This window comes from Triticum urartu, chromosome 5A (genome assembly GCF_056163025.1).
Source record: "Triticum urartu cultivar PI428250 chromosome 5A, HENAU_Tu73, whole genome shotgun sequence".
NCBI classification, from domain to species: domain Eukaryota; kingdom Viridiplantae; phylum Streptophyta; class Magnoliopsida; order Poales; family Poaceae; genus Triticum; species Triticum urartu.
The window spans coordinates 109,496,462-109,513,327 of record NC_141877.1 but is presented as its reverse complement, the minus strand read 5'-3'; positions in this window follow the sequence as shown (position 1 = coordinate 109,513,327).

The following is a 16,866-nucleotide window of genomic DNA, read 5'->3' as shown; positions in this document are numbered from 1 at the left end:
CCAACTCAAAGACCAAGCTGCAGAGTGGTATCGACAATACAAAGATTCCAGAGGAGGTCGTGTGATTACCTAGGATGAATTCCGTCAAGATTTCAAAGCTCACCACATTCCTCAGAGTGTTGTTGAGAGTAAGCGTGAGGAGTTCTGCAATCTGAAGCAAGGCAGCTTGTCTGTTTACCAGTACAACATCATGTTCCAGAAGCTCGCTCGTTTCGCTAAGCAAGACGTCCCTGATGAGAAGAGCATGATTTATCAGTTCAGAGGTGGCCTCAGAGAAGATCTCCAACTAGCTCTCGTGCTTTTCGAGCCTCAGAAGTACAATGAGTTTTACAACATGGCACTAAAACAAGAGACTGCTCAGCTCAAGTGCGATGCTTCCAAGAAGCGAGTCAGGGATGCAAATCCTTCTTCCTCAACTCAGGTGGTAACTAAGCAGCAAAAGTATTGGTTGCCTCCTCCTCCGTTCCGCCAGCCTTATCAGCAGAAGAGAAAAGGTGGCAATGGATCTTCCTACCAACCCAACCCAGGCTTTCAAAACAAGACTTCGTCTCATGCTCCAAGATCAAGTGCTCCGTATCACCGTCCGCTCTCGGAGGTCACGTGCAACAAGTGTCAGCAGAAGGGTCACTATGCCAACAAATGCTTCAATCAGAGGCGTCCTCCTCCTCCTGTGAGATCTACCAGTACCGCAGTGGTCAAGCATAATCCCAAGCACGCCAAGGTCAACATGATGAACGCAGCTCAGGTAGAGGACTCGTCAGATGTGATTATGGGTAACCTTCCTGTTAACGATATTCCAGCAAAAGTTCTTTTTGACTCTGGTGCATCGCATTCTTTCATGTCATTCCCATTTGCATCGAAGCACAACTTTGGCACTAAGGCATTACCTAAAGCATTGCAAGTTGTTTCTCCGGCTAAGCGTTTGAGTTCTAGCATGATGGTCTCGGATATTTCTATCATGATGGGTGATTTCAAGTTCCTGGCTTCTCCAATGGTCCTTGGTAGCTCGGATATCGATCTTATTCTCGGAATGGACTGACTTTCTAAGCACAAGGCTCAGCTTGATTGTGCTGCCAGACAAATTCAATTGACACATTTGTCTGAGGATGTAATTGTCTTTGCCGCTCGTGATAATACCATTCGACTGTTTTCTCTCAATGAGAAGGGTGAGCTGGATGCCGTCTCTCAGATTCCAGTCGTTTGTGAGTATCAAGACGTCTTTCCAGAAGAGCTTCCAGGAATGCCTCCGCACCGGCCAGTTGAATTCGTCATCGATCTTGAGCCTGGCACGGAACCTATTTGTAAACGTCCTTACAAGCTTGGACCTGAAGAGTTGAAGGAGCTGAAGAAACAACTCGATATTCAAGAGCATATGGGTCTCATCCGACCAAGTTCTTCTCCATGGGGTTGTGGTGTTCTTTTCGTCAAGAAGAAGGATGGAACGGACCGACTTTGTGTCGACTACCGTCCATTGAACAAGAAGACCATAAAGAACAAGTACCCACTTCACAACATCAATGAGCTTTTCGAACAACTCAAAGGTGCTCAAGTATTCTCCAAGTTTGATCTTCGTATGGGCTATCATCAGATTCGCATTCGTGAAGAAGATATCCCCAAGATAGCATTCAGAACAAGCTATGGTTCATATGAATACACTGTCATGTCTTTCGGCCTTGTCAACGCTCCTCCAACTTTCTCTCGCATGATGAACTTCATCTTCAACGCCTACACAAATGACTTCGTCTTGGTCTACCTCGATGACATTTTGGTCTTTTCCAAGAACAAAGAGGATCATGCCAAGCACTTGAGATTGGTGCTGGATAAACTCAGAGAACATCAGTTCTATGCGAAGTTTTCAAAGTGCGAGTTTTGGCTCGATGAGGTTCTCTACCTTGGGCATATCATCTCTGCCAAGGGCATAGCTGTTAATCCTGAGAAGGTGTCTGCAATTATGAATTGGGAACCACCTCAGAATGTGAAGCAACTCCACAGCTTCCTTGGGCTCGCAAGCTATTGTCGAAGGTTCGTTGAGAACTTCTCTAAGATCGCGAAGCCTCTTTCCAACCTCCTTCAGAAGCATGTGAAGTACATCTGGTCGCCTGAATGTGACATCTCTTTCAACACCCTGAAAGAGAAGTTAGTCATTGCTCCAGTTCTGACTCCTCCTGATGAATCCAAACTGTTCGAGGTTTTCTGTGATGCTTCCCTTCAAGGTCTTGGTGCAGTGTTGATGCAAGAGAAGAAAGTTGTGGCCTATACCTCTCGCCAGTTGAAGCCCAACGAAAAGAACTACCCCACTCACAACCTCGAGTTGACGGCAATTGTCCATGCTCTTTTAACATGGAGACATCTCTTATTGGGAAGAAAAGTGGACATCTTCACTGATCATAAGAGTCTCAAGTACATCTTCACTCAGCCAAACCTCAACCTCAGGCAGACTCGTTGGGTCGAGATGATTCAAGAGTATAATCCGAGTATTGAATATACTCTAGGGAAGGCCAATGTAATTGCTGACGCATTGAGCAGGAAGGCTTACTGCAACAGTTTGATTCACAAGCCTTACCAACCCAAGCTTTGTGAAGCTTTCCGCAAACTCAATCTCCAAGTTGTTCCACAAGGATTCCTTGCCAATCTTCAAGTCTCTCCTACTTTGGAAGATCAGATTCGTGAGGCTCAACTTCTTGATGCTATGGTGAAGCAGGTGAAGATTGGGATTGCCAAGAGTCAATGCAAGTACAAGTGCTATCGTCTTGATGACAAGGATACTCTATTCTTCGAGGATCGCATTGTTGTGCCTAAAGGTGACCTTCGTAAAGTCATTATGAACAAGGCTCACAATTCACTCCTCTCTATTCACCCTAGAAGTACAAAGATATACCAGGACCTCAACAGTCGTATTGGTGGACTCAAATGAAGCACGAGATTGCTTAGTTCGTGAATGAATGTGATGTCTGCAGAAGAGTGAAAGCAGAACACCAACGACCAGCTGGTCTCCTCCAACCTCTTGCCATTCCAGAATGGAAGTTTGACCATATTAAGATGGACTTCGCGACTGGATTTCCAAAGTCCAAGCGTGGCAATGATGCTATCTTTGTTGTCATCGACAAGCTCATCAAAGTGGCTCATTTTCTTCCTATCAAAGAATCTATCACAGCAGCTCAGTTGGCAGAGCTATATACCTCCAGGATTGTCTCTCTGCATGGCATTCCGCAGTTGATATCTTCAGATCGTGGGAGCATCTTTACCTCTAAGTTCTAGGATTCCTTTCAGAAGGCCATGGGTACCAACATTCGCTTCAGCACAGCTTTTCATCCTCAAACCAGTGGCCAAGTCGAGCGAGTAAATCAGATTCTTGAAGATATGCTCATGGCTTGCGTCATCTCTTTCGGTATGAAGTGGGAAGATTGTCTTCCATATGTCGAGTTCTCCTACAACAACAGCTTCCAAGCGAGTTCGGGCAAGGCCCCATTCGAGATTCTCTATGGCAGGAAGTGGCGTACTCCTCTTAACTGGTCAGAGACTGGTGAACGTCAACTTCTTGGCAATGACTTGATCACAGAGGTAGAAGAAATGTGCAAAGTCATTCGTGATAACCTCAAAGCCGCGCAATCGCGCCAGAAGAGTTACTATGATAGCAAGCATCGTGACTTGGCTTTCGAGATTGGAGACCATGTCTACCTCCGCGTCTCTCCAATGAAAGGTACTCGTCACTTCGGTATCAAAGGGAAGCTTGCCCCTAGATATGTGGGTCCTTTCAAGATCATTGGCAAAAGAGGCGGTCTCGCCTATCAACTTGAGCTTCCATCCAACTTTGCAAATGTGCACGACGTGTTTCACGTGTCTCAACTCCGCAAGTGTTTCAAGACTCCTGACCGCACCATCAACTTCGAAGAGATTGATCTCCAAGAAGACCTCTCTTATCATGAGCACCCAGTCGCTATTCTTGAAGAAACTGAGCGCAAGACTCGCAACAAGTCTATCAAATTCCTGAAAGTCAAGTGGTCACATCATTCCGACCTTGAAGCCACCTGGGAACGCGAGGATCACCTCCGTTCTGAGTACCCGGAGTTTTTCCAGTCCTAGATCTCGGGACGAGATCCTTTCGTAGTGGTGGAGTGTTGTAACACCCCGTATGTAACTTGCCATATTTGTATTCCAACTCTTGCCATTTTTGGCACTAAGTTATGTTATTTCCTCATTGTCGGATTTTTGTCTACGTGTGCTTTTGTCTTTGTCATGCATCTCATATCATGTCATCATGTGCATTGCATTTGCATACGTGTTCGACTCATGCATCCGAGCTTTTTCCCCATTGTCCATTTTGCATTCAGGCGCTCCTATGTCCTCTGGTGTCCCCTTTTACCTCTTTTAGTGTGCGGGTATTAAACGTTCTCGGATTGGACCGAGACTTGCCAAGCGGCCTTGGTTTACTACCGGTAGACCGCCTGTCAAGTTTCATGCCTTTTGAACTTCGTTTGATACTCCAACGGTTAACCGAGGGACCGAAAAGGCCTCTGTGTGTTGCAATCCAACACCTCTCCAAAGTCGCCCAAAAACCCACCTAAACCTCCTCCATCTTCTAGATCATTCGATCACGATCGCGTGGCTGAAAACCGTGCTCAATTTGGAGCCTCCTAGCTCCTCCTACCTATAAAAAGGTCCCTCTCCCCCAAAAATCCGGACGAAACCCTAGCAAAATCGCCCCGCCGCCACCGGAAATGTCCGGCCGCCGCCGGACGAATCCCACCACCGCGCCCAGCCTACCAGCGCCTGCCAAGTCATCCCGCCGACCCGCCGCCGCCCGAGGCCCGCAGAGCCCGAACCGGGCCCCCGTGGCCCATCCCGCCATCGCCGCCGCACGGGCGCCGCCTGCCCGCGGTCGCCCGCCTCGCCGACGCCGGGTCCCCACCGCCGCCCTCATCTTGCGCCGGCCGACGACCTCGCCTCGCCGCCACCTCGACGTCGCCGGCGTCGCCCGCCGTCCCGTTGCTCCGGCGCCACCCAGCTCCGGCCGGTCCCTCCTCCACCTCCGGCCACCGGATCCAAGATCGGCGACCCCCCTCCGGCGAGCTCCCTCCAAGTCCAGCGACCTCGAACAGTGATTCCGGCCATCCTCGAAGTCCGTGCTCCGGCGAGATCCCGATCTAGATCTACAGTGAACCCTAACCTCGGTTGACTTTTGCCTCCGCTTCAGTAATTTTTGCATATGTTCATCGCATCATAACTCTGCAACCGTGGCTCCGTTTTGGGCGTGTAGCATATCAAATTGTTCATCTCGACGAGTACTTCATTTCATCTCATCGCATCATGTTCTTTTGAGCTCATCTTGATGCCCTAAATGCTGTTGGAAGAGTGCTAGTTTCTGTTAGTTTCAGTTTCTTATCAGTAATTGGACATTTGTCATTTTTCCATGGTTGATGTGTGCCTCCTATGAACTTGAGCCCTACATGAGTTTTGAAGTATGCCATGCCATCTTTACAGGGGTGTATGCTATGTATTTTTGTGATCTCGGTGGTGACTAGCACGAGCATGCAAAGAAGTCCTCTCAATGTTGTTGATTTCAGGGACTTAGAAATATTCTAAGTCTCTGCTCTGTCAATATTTTTATGCCATGTATTCATGTTGCTACCGAGTGATCCGTGCCTCTTTTGAGCATGATCAGTAAGGATGTTTTGTAGATGTTGTGGTGCTCTATCCATCCATGTCTTTGTTTGCATTTATGGAGCACCCTAGCTTGACTCAATCGAGCTCTACTTTTGTGATAAAATGTTCCTGGCAGAATGTTTACATGTTAAGCAATTTTGCCGAGCTTGTTGTAGTTGATTCGTGCATGCTATGATGTTGTTCTTGCCATGTCTAGCTTCTATGCCATGTCTACTTGCTGGGTGTATGCTTAGGTTGTCATGTAATGCCTTGTGGTGAGTGCATCGAGCTCGTAAACATGTCTATTTGATATCTGTTTTGTCATGTTCCAGTTTTCTACTAAGTCTGAATCTGTTAACGACAATTGCTATGTTCGCATGGTTGCCATTGTATTTTCTGATCCCTTTTGGCTTATGGTCAGTAAGGGACTTTTGTTGTATGCTTTGAGTAGCTTCATGCCATGCCTTGCTTTATGATATGTTCCTGTAGCATGTTGTTATCTTGCTCTAAACATTGCTTCCTGATGTTAAATTCCTGGCATGCTGTTAATTTCACCAAGTCCGTAACCTGTTATCTTTTGCACTTTTGTCATGCTTGTTTGAACCTGCTATTGAGTGAATTAGCCGTAGATCAGTGTTCATCTTTTGTCAAGCATCTTGAGTGGATCCCTGCCATGTATTTTGTTGCTATGTTGGAGTGCCGTAGCATGTTGTTCTTGATGCATTTAGATGGCCTCGTGCTGTTAATCGCAGACCGGTGCCATATTTGTGTTGCTTGTCATTTCCAAACCGTGCATCCGATTCCGGTGATCTTTATATCGATTTCGACCAAAATCAACTCCTCTTTCCAGTGGCACTCTTGGAATTCCAAGTTGAGGCCAGGTTCAAACATTCATTTCCAAAGCATGCATATGCATCGCATATCGCATCCCGCATGTCATGCATTGTTTCGCATCATGTTGCTTGTGCATTGCACGTGTTGATTGTGTCTCCCTTTGCTTTTGTTCTTGCTTTGGGTAGAGCCGGGAGACGAGTACATGATCGAGGAGCCCGTTGAGTATGCTTACGAGGATCAAGCTAACGTCAACTCGGAGAACTTTGCAGGCAAGATGACCATACCCTCGAAATCACTTCTATCTTTGCTTGCTAGATGCTCGCTCTTTTGCTATGCCTATGCTACGATGCCTACCATTTGCTTATCATGCCTCCCATTTTGCCATGTCAAACCTCTAACCCACCTTGTCCTAGCAAACCGTTGTTTGGCTATGTTACCGCTTTGCTCAGCCCCTCTTATAACATTGCTAGTTGCAGGTGAAGATTGGAGTTTGTTCCTTGTTGGAACATGTTTATTGTTGGTATATCATTATTATATCTTGTCTATTTTAATGCACCTATATACTTGGTGAAGGGTGGAAGGCTCGGCCTTATGCCTGGTGTTTTGTTCCACTCTTGCCGCCCTAGTTTCTGTCATACCGGTGTTATGTTCCTTGATTTTGCGTTCCTTACACGGTTGGGTTATAATGGGAACCCCTTGACAGTTCGCCTTGAATAAAACTCCTCCAGCAATGCCCAACCTTGGTTTTACCATTTGCCACCTAGCCTCTTTTTCCCTTGGGTTTCCGGAGCCCGAGGGTCATCTTTATTAAACCCCCCGGGCCAGTGCTCCTCTGAGTGTTGGTCCAAACTGTGCTGCCTGCGGGGCCACCTCGGGGAAACTTGAGGGTTGGTTTTACTCGTAGCTAGTCTCATCTGAGTGTGCCCTGAGAACGAGATATGTGAAGCTCTTATCGGGATTTGTCGACACATTTGGGCGGCTTTGCTGGTTTAGTTTTACCATTGTCGAGATGTCTTGTAACCGGGATTCCGAGTCTGATCGAATTGTCTTGGGAGAAGGAATATCCTTCGTTGACCGTGAGAGCTTGTGATGGGCTAAGTTGGGACACCCCTGCAGGGATTTGAACTTTCGAAAGCCGTGCCCGTGGTTATGGGCAGATGGGAATTTGTTAATGTCTGGTTGTAGATAACCTTAACCTTAACTTAAGTAAAATGAATCAACTGAGTGTGTGGCCGTGATGGTCTCTTTTCGGCGGAGTCCGGGAAGAGAACACGGTCTCATGTTATTCTTGATCGTAGGTTGTTCTAGGATCACTTCTTGATCATAGTTTATCGACCGTTCCTTTGCCCTCTCTTCTCGCTCTCATTTGCGTATGTTAGCCACCATATATGCTAGCGCTTGCTGCAACTCCACCTTATACCTTTTATCCTTCCTATAAGCTTAAATAGTCTTGATCGCGAGGGTGTGAGATTGCTGAGTCCCCGTGACTCACAGATTCCTTCCAAAACCAGATGCAGGGACCGATGATACCTTTCCAGGAGATTCGACTGAGCTCAAGTGGGAGTTCGATGAGGACTTAGGATGATACTACATTTCCTTTCCAGATGATCAGTAGTGGTGCCCAGTTGGGGCGATCGTGGACTTTGTTGCATTTGGGGTTGTTATTTATGCTGGTTCTGTAGTCGGACCTTGTTTGTATCTGGATGAATGTAATGTTATTTATGATATTGTGTGACGTGGCGAGTGTACGCCAACTATGTATCTTTTTCCCTTATTCATTACATGGGTTGTGTGAAGATTACCTCACTTGCGACACTGCTTACAATGCGGTTATGCCTCTAAGTCGTGCTTCGACACGTGGGAGATATAGCCGCATCATGGGTGTTACAATCTCGTCCATCCCGGCGCCCGTGACCCCGCCGGCCGCCACTCCTTCCTGGCCCTCCCCGCGGCATCCCTGGAACGGCGCCATCCAGATGTGGCCCTATGGCCAGGGGCCTGCTCGGTCGTGCGCCGCCCGCCTACGCCCCGTCTCCCAGCTATGTGCCGAGGCACACCCCGTCGCCACACGCGTTCTACGCCAAAGCCTGTATGGCGTTTCCCCCAACAGTTACGGCTACGCCCCTGGGCAGCCCACCTACGGACTCGCCGGCCCGGCTCCATCATCATCGGCATCGTCGACGGCCTCGTGGGACCAGGCTGAGCTGATGCATCAGTTCCAGACCATGGGGCTGCAAGCACCCACCAGGGAGTGGGTGATGGACACCGGCGTCTCCTCCCAATTTGCGTCCGATCCCGGTATGCTCACCTCCATGTCACCCCTCCTCCTCTTGTCGTGATGTCGTTGTCAGCAACGGTTCCACTCTTCCAACCACCGGTGTCGGGCATCCATGTCTTCCTATTTCCACCACCTCTCGTCATCTTTACCTTCGTAATGTCTTAGTGGTTCCTAACATAGTTAAAATCCTTTTGTCTATTCGTTAGTTCACCATTGATAATCATGTATCCGTCGAATTTGACCCTCTTGGTTTTTCTGTGAAGGATCTTCTAACCAGGATCGGGATTCTCATATGCAATAGCTTCGGATATCTCTACTCCATCCGCCCTTCCTCTACCAGCCGGCCACACGCCTTCCTCGTCGTCGATGCAGCACTCTGGCACCGTCGGCTCGGGCATCCTGGGCGGCCCGTCATGGAGTCGTTCGCTCGTTCTTCGATCATCCCTAGGGAAAAGAATAAAAGTAGCTTGTGTCATGCTTGTTAGTTAGGTCATCATGTTCGTCTTCCTTTTTTTCCACCAATCGTGTAACCACTACTCCGTTGCAAATAATTCACTGTGATTTGTGGATATCTCCCGTTGAGAGTATTTCTGGCTTTAAGTATTATCTCATTTGTCTCGATGATTTTACTCAGTATGCATGGGTCTATCCTCTACGGTCTAAGTCAGAAGCTTTCTTGCACTTGTCATCCCTTCATGCTGTAGCGCTCACCTAGTTTAGTGCACGCTTGCAGGCTATTCAGTGTGATAATGGTCATGAGTTTGATAATTCCCTCCTCCATTCGTTTGCCCAGCACCATGGAATATGATTATACTTGTACGGCTTCGTTCCTTGTTCGTGTATTACGCCACAATATGCACCATGTTGACTTAAGTGTTCCGCAAGCTGGGTTGCCTTGCTCCTGTGTTTACCCCTACGTTCCCGATTGTTTGGCTAGGGAGTAAAGGGAGCACCTCTGTGATTGTCACGATCGGGTCATCCGAGCTCAGACCTCAGACTGGGTGAAGCCGAAAGCTAGCACTCTTATTGTTTTCAATCATGGTCGGCACACAATGGAACTCATGAGTACAAAAAATCTATTGCACAAGTCTCATCATAGTAACAATGAGCAACCGAAGAAAGGTATCGGTGGGGGTACTATTTTCTTCGAAGATGCTTCTTACACTTCATCAGTAATATAGCATAAGTTCCCTGAGCGCGCTTTGTCTGTCACAACCTTATGGCCTGATTGCCTGGTTATCGGAAACACCAGCGATATTCTCGACAGATGGAGTACATAGCACTTTTCGGCCCTTGGCCGAAGAGGGAGAAGCCGACGGTCGATTAAGATGCGTTTAAAGTTCGGGTGAACACAGATATTATATAAGTACTTCGGTACATACAATCATTATACGTAAAATTCTTTTACCAAAATCACTTGGGGGCTCTTAAATTATGTGAGCTGTTTTATAATAAGTGTTCTTCTTCTTAGTCGTTGCAAAGTCTTTTTCTGTCATTCGTTTTTTCGACGCGAGTGTGTGGTCAATAGTCGAGGATCCTAATTTCTCTCTCAAAGCCGCTAGAGTTTAGTTTGCTAAACCGGCCTAACGAGAAGTACTCTGCCTTCGGGATAGGAGGTTGAAGCTATAGGCTGACCTGCTTGAAGTCTTGAGATAGGAGTGTCATGTTAAAGCACGACAGAAGCACATTTTAAGACCAATTTTCGGATTGGCACCGAACACTCGATCTAGTTCATACGTCAAGTTTTTACTGATATTTTTTGGTTTTCCAAACCTACGTCACTTTTAAACTATTTGTGTGCTTCCAGCATAAGTCTCGCAGTGCAAAGCTAGACACCTTTAGAGATTCGGTAAAACATTCTTGGGTATTGCTTTATATGCATCGGTTTCGAATTGTGTCTTCGGTCAATAGTTGGGTTGCCCGGCTCCTGTGTTTGCCTCCTACGTTCCGCTTTGTTCGGCTAGGTGTGCAAAGGGAGAACCACTGCGATTGTGCTTCCAGCTCGCATGGTTAAGCGCCTCAGTGGAGAAAGCCGAAAACTGACTGTCACAATAAGCGTAAACTAGTCAGCGATCCAATGACCGTGTTAAATTATGGTCCATTCATAACATTGGCCGAACTATTAATGGCTAGACTTCGGTCAGTGCTGAACACTAACCGGGGGCTCGTAGCTAGCTTCCCAGTTTAAAGCTCCTACGACTAAGTGAAAGTTATAAAGCCCACATATCTGATTGCCTTGTTTCCGCTAACACAACCACCTTCGGGCACCGAGACGTCGGCTAAGGGTTGTCTTGTTACTGCGGAAGGACCCTACAAAGGGGTAGAAGCCGACAATGGGCCACTTTCAAATGGTAAACGGTCGCAACAGAGTCAAAATAAACATATATCATCAACGTTTGTATTTATTATACGATCACTGCATTCCATAATTATCGTTATAAAGCCATAAATATGCATCAATTTGACTTAAGATTTTGGCCAAGCTGGGTTGCCTGTCTCCCGTGCTTACCGCTCCGTTCCCGATTGTTCGGCTAGGAGGTAAAGGGAGCACCTCTGTGATTGTTACTACCGAGTCATCCAAGTTAGTACCTCAGACTGGGTGAAGCCGAAAGCTAGCGATCTTAAAGGATACAATTGGTCGGCAACGACGGAAGTGAAATTTTTGGTTCATTAATACCATAGAGTTCGGGAACTTTCCCCGAACTAAATCCTGAATATTTTCCTCCCACATTGATTGGAGGTGAGGTTTCATGATCATGATCAACATGACAACCCAAAGAAAGGAACCGATAGCGGGATTATTTTCTTTGGAAGATGTTTCATATCTCTCTGTGTACCTTTGTTTATAAAACCGTATGGCCGGATTGCCTTGTCTTCCATAAATCTTTGCCCTTATAACGGCTTTATAAAGAGGACAAACACTCCCCGACTTCTGGCTGAGGAGGTTGAAGCCGATGGTCGGTCAACAAAGTTTTGTACAATGCGGATCCGAGCATTAATGATGTAAAGTACTTGGATATGTAGAATCATTACACATAATTTGTGATTTTACTCTGGATATCGATCCTTAATTTGGCCACCCGTGCCCACATTAAGGCTCGGGGGCTACTAGGCTTTGTGCTCATTATTTACTAATATTAAAGGGGCACATTGATCCCTTGATCTGGTGTTACCACCCGACCAATGTCTCGGGGGCTACTGCATTGACAATCCAATGCAGAAAATTTAAGTGCAATATAGTTTTCGAGGAGATTATGATCCTCAGGTTGGTCGGCTGCACCCAACCTGAGTCTCGAGGACTTTGCACACCACCTTTTGCATCCCGAAGTATTCTGCCGAGCTAGGAGTTGATCCTCAGGTCGATTTTGAGAATCAACCTGAGTCTCAGGGGCTACTGGGATCAGCGGTCTTATGTCATTCTTCAGGTGCATCTCGGGTTTTAGACCGATACACAACTTGAGGGCTACTGGCTATATATCTTGGCAGAGAATAAATTGCACCTATCAAAAATATTGACAAAAAAATCGGCCCAAAGTCGGGGTGGTGCATCAACTCGGAAGCAGTCCGACATAAAGCTCGGGCGCCAATGGCTGGCTCCATAGAGGGCATTTCCGACATTAAGCTCGGCTAAACTCCTTCAACTTTTTTGAACCAAGGTGATCTATGACACCTCGGATATAGTCCGGCGTTGGAGCTCAGATACATTCCGACGTTGGAGCTCAGAAGCGGTCCGACGTTGGTGTTCGACTGCAAAAGATACCTCAAATATAGTCCGGCGTTGGAGCTCGGACGCAAGAGGACACTGCTGCCCGAGAACAACTTCAAACCCGAGGTGGGCGTAAAAATAATAAGGCATTGATGATGGCCGATAACTTAAAGGGGCTCCTCAGATACCCGACGTGTAAACTCCTCGGATTTACTTCGGCGATCCTCAAGATCAAAGATAACAAGATTTGGTGAACCAGTTTTCAAGGCCGATGACCGAAGATGAAGAATAGTTCGGAAGAATCAAGGAGCGTCCCCAACTTTAAGACCGGTTCAGGGGGCTACTGACGGTGTCCTGGACTAGGGGGTACTCACCACGTCGTCTCCCGACCAGTGGGTCAGGCCAAGGACCCCCACGACGGTTCACTAATGGGCCAGTTCAGACAGCCGATGACATATATGAGGAAGATTCCACAAGACTTGGTGATCAAGACAAGGACTCCTCTCCACCAACGTATTCGGCTAGGACTCTTGTTATCCTAGGCCTCTGGTATGTTATATAAGCCGAGGTTAGGCTAGTCGATAGATCATTATGACATTATTCATTATACCCTCAGGTTTTAGACCACAACATAGGATCTCGCGGTAGATCAACTCTGTACTTGATACTCCATTAATATAAACAAGAGCAGGACGTAGGGTTTTACCTCCATCAAGAGGGCCCGAACCTGGGTAAAACATCATCTCCTTCGTTCCTGTTACCATTGATCCGAGAATCCACAGCTCGGGACCCCCTACCCCAAGATCTGCCGGTTTTGACACCGATAATTGCACTCCACTTTTCATGTCCATACACTTCACAACAGAATGGTAAAGCCGAACGCATTATTCATACTCTTAATGACATTACTCGTACACTCCTCATCCAGGCCAGCATGCCGCCTCATTTCTGGGTCGAAGCTCTTCACACAACCATTATGTTGCATAATCGGCTGCCTTCCAAGGCAATCTCGGATTGCATTCCCTTTCGCGCCTTACTTGGCGTGGATCCTGCGTATGCTGGTCTTCGGATTTTCGGATGTCTATGTTACCCCAACACCACCGCTGTTGCGCCGCACAAACTTGCGCCTCGCTCTGTGCCCTATGTGTTTCTAGGGTACCCATCCCGACATCATGGCTATCGCTGCCTTGACCGTTCCACCCAAAAGATCATCATCTCATGTCATGTCGTGTTCGATGAGTCCAGCTTTCCCTTTGCCTCCACTCCGTCTTCGTCAACTCCTACTCCTTCCCTGCACACTTATGATTTCTTGTAGGGTACTCAGCAACTGATGTCGTTGATGTCGTTCACCATGCCAGGCACGGTAACCCCGGCCGCGACCCCATCACCGCCGCCACGGTCGCCGCCATCGTCCGGTCGCCGTCATCACCTGCTACAACGCCCCGATCGCCTGGTGAACCAGCTTCTGCCGAGCGCCCTGATGGGGGCCCTGCTCCTGCTGCCGCAGCGTCGCCTCCGACCATGCCATCGCCAGCTACTGCTGCCATGGATCCACCTCGGATCCACCGTCTGCGGGGCCCCCCACCGCCACCATCTCATGCCATGGCCACTTGTGCTAAACATGGCATTGTTGTTGGGGAACGTAGCATGCAATTTCAAAAAGAATCCTATGATCACGCAAGATCTATCTAGGAGATGCATAGCAACGAGACGGGGAGAGTGTGTCCACGTACCCTCGTAGACCAAAAGCGGAAGCGTTAGGTTAATGTGGTTGATGTAGTCGAACGTCTTCACGATCCAACCGATCCAAGTACCGAACGTACGGCACCTCCGTGTTCAGCACACGTTCAGCTCGATGACGTCCATCGAACTCTTGATCCAGTAGAGGGTCGAGGGAGAGTTCCGTCAGCACGATGGTGTGGTGACGGTGATGGTGATGTGATCTGCACAGGGCTTCGCCTAAGCACTACGACGCTATGACCGGAGGAGTAAACTCTGGAGGGGGGCACCGCACATGGCTAAGAGAATTATTGGTGTGCCTTTGGGGTGCCCCCGCCCCGTATATAAAGGGGGGAGGAGGAGGCCGGCGGCCAGGAGGGGCGCGCCAAGGGGGGAGTCCTACTTGGACTCCTGGTCCAAGTAGGATTCGCCCCCCTTTTTCCTTTCTCCATCGGAGGGAATAGGAAGGAGAGGGAGAGGGAAAGGGAAGGGGGGCCATGCCCCCTCCTCCATGTCCTATTCGAACTCCCTAGGTGGGGGGTGCGCACCACCCCCATGGGCTTCCCTCTCTCTCCCTTTAGGCCCATGTAGGCCCAACACTTCCCCAGGGGGTTCCGGTAACCCCTCTGTACTCCGAAAAATACCCGAATCACTCAAAACCATTCCGATATCCAAATACTACCTTCCAATACATGAATCTTTACCTATCGACCATTTAGAGACTCCTCGTCATGTCCATGATCTCATCCGGGACTCCGAACAAACTTTGGTCACCAAAACACATAACTCGTAATACAAATCGTCATCGAACGTTAAGCGTGAGGACCCTACAGGTTCGAGAACTATGTAGACATGACCGAGACACATCTCCGGTCAATAACTAATAGTGGAACCTGCATGCTCATATTGATTCCTACATATTCTACGAAGATCTTTATCGGTCAAACCGCATAACAACATACGTCATTCCCTTTGTCATCGGTATGTTACTTGCCCGAGATTCGATCGTCAGTATCCTCATACCTAGTTCAATCTCGTTACTGGCAAGTCTCTTTACTCGTTCTGTAATGCATCATCCTGCAACTAACTCATTAGTCACATTGCTTGCAAGGCTTATAGTGATGTGCATTACCGAGAGGGCCCAGAGATACCTCTCTGATACACGGAGTGACAATTCCTAATCTCGATCTATGCCAACTCAAAAAACACCTTCGGAGACACCTGTAGAGAATCTTTATAATCACCCATTTACGTTGTGACATTTGATAGCACACAAGGTGTTCCTCCGGTATTCGGGAGTTGCACAATCTCATAGTCAGAGGAATATGTATAAGTCATGAAGAAAGCAATAGCAATAAAACTAAACGATCGTAATGCTAAGCTAACGGACATGTCTTGTCCATCACATCATTCTCTAATGATGTGATCCCATTCATCAAATGACAACACATGTCCATGGTCAGGAAACTTAACCATCTTTGACTAATGATCTAGTCAAGTAGAGGCATACTAGGGACACTCTGTTTTGTCTATGTATTCACACATGTACTAAGTTTCCGGTTAATACAATTCTAGCATGAATAATAAACATTTATCATGATATAAGGAAATATAAATAACAACTTTATTATTGCCTCTAGGGAATATTTCCTTCAGTCTCCCACTTGCACTAGAGTCAATAATCTAGATTACATAGTAATGATTCTAACACCCATGGAGTCTTGGTGTTGATCATGTTTTGCTCGTGAGAGAGGCTTAGTCATGGGTCTAGATTATTGACTCCATGGGTGTTTGGTTCTGCCACGACGCTCTGCTTAGAACTGCACCAACTGATGGAATCTTGGTGTGTTTGGTTCACTTGATCACGGATGGAATTGAAGCATCTCTTGATGTGTTTGGTTCACTTGTGAAATCTGGATTCCTTTGCCAAGGCTCCTTCATTTGCTGCTTCCGAAGCAGCTATGTACTCCGCTTCACACGTAGATTCCGCCACGACGCTCTGCTTAGAACTGCACCAACTAACAGCTCCACCATTCAATATAAATACGTGTTCGTTTTGTGACTTAGAGCCATCCAGGATTAGTGCCAAAGCTTGCATCAACGTAAACATTTACGACAAGCTCTTTGTCACCTCCATAAACGAGAAACATATCCTTAGTACTTTTCAGGTATTTCAGGATGTTCTTGACCATTGTCAGGTGATCCACTCCTCGATTACTTTGGTACCTCCATGCTAAACTTATAGCAAGGCACACATCAGGTCTGGTACACAGCATTGGATACATGATAGAACCTATGGCTGAGGCATAGGGAGTGAATTTCATTATCTCTCTATCTTCTGCAGTGGTCGGGCATTGAGTCTGACTCAACTTCACACCTTGTAACACAGGCAAGAACCCTTTCTTTGACCGGTTCATTTTGAACTTCTTCAAAACTTTATCAAGGTATGTGCTTTGTGAAAGTCCAATTAAGCGTCTTGATCTATCTCTATAGATCTTGATGCCCAATATATAAGCAGCTTCACCGAGGTCTTCCATTGAAAAATTCTTATTCAAGTATCCTTTTATGCTATCCAGAAATTCTGTATTATTTCCAATCAACAATATGTCATCCACATATAATATTAGAAAGGCTACAGAGCTCCCACTCACTTTCTTGTAAATACAGGCTTCTCCAAAAGTCTGTA